Here is a 4,305-nt window from a genome sequence, read left to right as displayed (position 1 = left end):
TTTAGTGCAGTTGCTCAAGTTGAGTTCTTTTTGATCCGAAAATATTTTTCTTGATGATTGAATGACTATCACGTTTTCTTCGATGTATGAATTTCTTTCGGTTTGGTGGTGTTTATCAGTTTTGTTCACTTGATTGTTAGTGTTTTTTTCTTGCTTATATTTTTCTCCGGTATAAATTCAATGTCTTTGTCTGTGTTGCAGAGAAAAAGAAATTGAGGAAACACCCATAATAAAAAGAAAACAACCGCAAAGGGTGGCAAAAAGTAAACACAATCTGACAAGCAGTAAATTTCTCGAGTCATATTTTCTTTTACTTTATTGATTCTTTCGTTCTAGGTTCCTTCAAACTTATTTTATGAACTTTCAGATTTGAAAAAATAAAAGACAGTGTTGCAGAAAGAAGAAGACAAGCATTGGAGACAATAAGAGAAAAGAGGTCAAAGAAAAGAAACGATGGAGCTCAAACAGCGAAGGTTGCTCCGAATCTGTTTGACTCGACGAAGCCACAAAATGTTTTGTCTGAGATGTAAGATTTGTTTTCTTTTACTAAGTTATTTTTCTTTCTTTGCTAACTATTGATAGAACCTTTTATAATTCCTCTGGATTCAATTGCAAATATTTATTTATCTTTGTTAGACTGCTGACTGTAAATCTCAGAAGTGAACCACTCTTGCAGACTCAGGGAAGTTGCACACTGTCTATAAATGCCCAAGACAATACCAGATAAATTGGTTCGTTGCACTCTTTACTTTTGGTTCGGTGGTTTCCAAAAATGAATTTCATGTGTTTCTAGACCTCTGTTTTTAATCTTGGTTTCTAATTTTAATTTGTTATCTTTTTTTAGGTAAAATACCCTGGAAACCACGGTAAAATATTTTAGAAAAAAGAAATTCCATCCAAGAAAGACTTTTAAAAGTTTACCAGTGTAAGTTAAAACTATTTATGTTACTCATTTAGATTTAGGTAATATATTTTGTTTAATTAATCTCATGGAAAATGTGTTTAAATGTCACTAGCGCTACACCCAATTCTGAGCTGCAAATCATTGAGGTTCAACAAGAAACTCATTCTGAACCTTTGAAAATGTGAGTTTTTGAATGTGGAGATTCCCGTTTCTTAGAACAAATTCTAATTATTCAACATTAACTTCTTCCTTGTTTACATTCCTTTGAAATCCTCTTGCGTTGTCTCTTCCAAGTTCTCTTTAGGAAGAGTTGATCAATGATAAATTTATCTATGTCCCTCTAGAAAGTCAAACACAACAAACCTCTGATGAAGATTAAGTTTATAAATATTTATTCACCACATGAATCTTGTTCGGTTCGGTGGGCTCATAAAATACTTTTTATTATTTTTAATAGAATATGATAATAGTTTAGGATTTTTATTGAACTGCTTCCCTTTTAATGCTGCAGCCCTTGGGAACCACAACAGCAGCCCAGAAAAGAACCACCGGCACAACAAACTGAACAACAAAAGTAGGCTGCTGAGGAATCTTCACCAAGGTATACAGAACCAGAACCTTCGATTAATGTGTAAGTTTTAATTAATATCATTTTTATAATCTTTGGTCTAGTTGGTAATTAAAATTCTTTTTATTAGAAAAATATGTATCGTTACTGAAATCTTTTCGGTTTAATGCAGCACCCTCCCAAACAAGAAGAAGAAGAAGAAGAAGAAGAAGAAGAAGAACCTTAATTGTAAGTTTTACCATTGTTTACCACATTGTTTAATTTCGGTTCAGTGGGCTTGGTTATTTTAAATCACTTGATAGCTAGTGTGTTCAAGATTTAGGGTTATTTTGATTGCATGCAGTAATGCTTTTCTAGCTGTTTCATTATTTATCATGTTTTTATTCAGTGCATCAATGGGATTCGGTTTGGTGGGCTCATAAAATACTTTTTATTTTTTTTAATGGAATATGATAATAGTTTGGGATAATTATTGAAATGTTTACTATTTAATGCAGCAGCCTTCTGGAACCGCAACAGCAGCCCAGCAAAGAAGCAACAGCACAGCAATCGAAAGAAGAAGTACATGTTGATGTGTACGTTTTACTGCTTATACAAATCCCGATAATTTCACTTCACTACATGCTTTAATTGTAAGTTTTATCTCTTTTGTTTCTTACAGCTGTCCTCCGAAACCCGAAGAGTAGGCTGTCGAGATATCTTCACCGAGGAAAAGAGAGCCAGAACATACGTTGTCTCTTACGAGTTCTGTTATTAACGAGTTAATCAACAATGACTATATCTATGGAGTTTCTGATAATGAGTAAGTTGCACGTAAAAGTTCTTTTTATTAATTTTAATGGGTTGTTTTTGAACTGTTTTCTGTTTAATGCAGTAGCCTTGCCGAAAAACAACACCAACCTAGCCAAAGGGATGATGATATGCCTTCCTTTAGCCTTGGGATAAATCCACCAGCATCTCAACCAACTCATCCCTCTGAGATGCCTGTTTCACAACTTGAAATCCTGGTAGAGGCGGTGGTAGATGCTAGAGTGACGGCAGCATTAAAGTTTGCTGAAGCAACATCTTCCGAGCCAACCTTACCAGCTGCTGAAGTTTTCAAAACTCTGGAGAAAAAGATAAAAATCTCGAAGGAGTTGATCGAAAAGTGTTATCATTGGATGACACATGTGAAAACGACAAAAGATAGTAGCAACGAATATGATATAATATTCGTCTTGAAACATGAGGCACTTTATGAGAGGATAAGAGAATATTTCATGTCTCTAATGCCCAAAGAACAAGTGCATGCCACGATAAATTATTTGCCAATTGCGTTAACATTAATGATTTTTCTAAACACTCTTATACAGTATATCTCATAAATTTTCTTCGTGCAGGTTGTCAGTATACATAGCATGATAATCAACCAAATAAAAGTTCGCCGCTGGATATTATGGTAAGCTAAATTTCTTATTCCCTACTGATTGCTGTTCGGTTTTGTGGGAATCTTAATATTGATTCACCTGATTGTTATGTGTTCTGTTGAGTTCTTTTGCATTAAAAACTTTTCTCTTCATGATTGAATATTTTTCACATTTTATTCAGCATATGAATTGTATTCGATTCGATGGAAATGTGATTCAACTGATGTTCGTTTTGCAGAATTTTATGTTGGGAACACATGGCGTAGAGTACACTGATAAAAGGACAAACAAGGCCTACATGTTCGATATTGAGCAGTATGCCCACCACCGCCAGTTTCTTGACAAAAGAAAACTTGCATTGCATCCATTGGTAAGTTGTAGTTTCTAAAAATTCTTCGATAATTCTCTTGTTTGCTATTGTTTCAACTGAAATATTCTATCATTTTCCCAAACTTCAACTATTTGTGCCAATTTACAATGGAGCGCATTGGTGGTTATGGATTGCTGATGTCAACAAAAAGAAATTCTATGTCCTTGATCCTATCAATAAGCCGAAAATAGATATACCTGAATCAAGAGTGAAACTGAACAAATTTGTTGTAAGTTATTTTGTTGTTAATTATTCAAATTATTCAGTAGATGTGAGGAGTTCGGTTCATTGTTGTTGCTTCTCTTTATTTACATTTTGTGTCACTTTCAGGGTTTAATAATTTCCCAGATGAGGGTGTACGCTGGGGCGAAACCTGGTGCACAGAATTACACTTCGCACAACTGAACCAGCAAGTGCACTGGGTCGTCCAAGTAATACCTGAGTGAGTTAGGGTCGATCCCACAAGAATTGTGACTTGAAGCAAGCTATGGTTATCTTGTAGATCTTAGTCAGGCAGATAGAAAATGTTGTTGGTTGTTTAAAGCGCATAAAAGTAAAATAAAGATAACGTTACCCAGTTGATGGTGAATGCAATGATAAGAAGATGGTTAAGTCTTCATAGCTGCTTTGTTCTTCTGGATTAATTCGGTCTCACTATCTACGCCACCTGTAAATGATTTCTTCTATGGCAAGTTGTATGTGATCAAAGCCTTTCTTGAGAGGTTGCCGATTCTCCTCCAGGCCGAACACCAAGGTTAGTGCGCATCTAGTCTAATTGAGGGTGAAGCTCCTGTAGTTTATTCCTCTTGATGATCCTATTCAAAATGCCATAGACAAAGTCGAATCTTCCAAATCAGAGACTGCTACGCCTTTGGTTCTAGCCTTTACCACAAAGACCCTAATCTCCCTATACCTTGGCTAAACTGGTGTCTCAAGAAGTCCCCAATGAAGTCATGGATTAGCCGTCTAAGACATGTATAATCAAGCTAGTGGTTCATTGATATCCGATGAAAGACACTCGCTGAACCCATATAGAATAGAGATAACCTTTTGCCAG

This window comes from Arachis stenosperma, chromosome 1, assembly GCF_014773155.1.
Source record: "Arachis stenosperma cultivar V10309 chromosome 1, arast.V10309.gnm1.PFL2, whole genome shotgun sequence".
In the NCBI taxonomy this organism is placed as follows: Eukaryota; Viridiplantae; Streptophyta; class Magnoliopsida; order Fabales; family Fabaceae; genus Arachis; species Arachis stenosperma.
Note: the sequence above shows the minus strand (reverse complement) of the source record.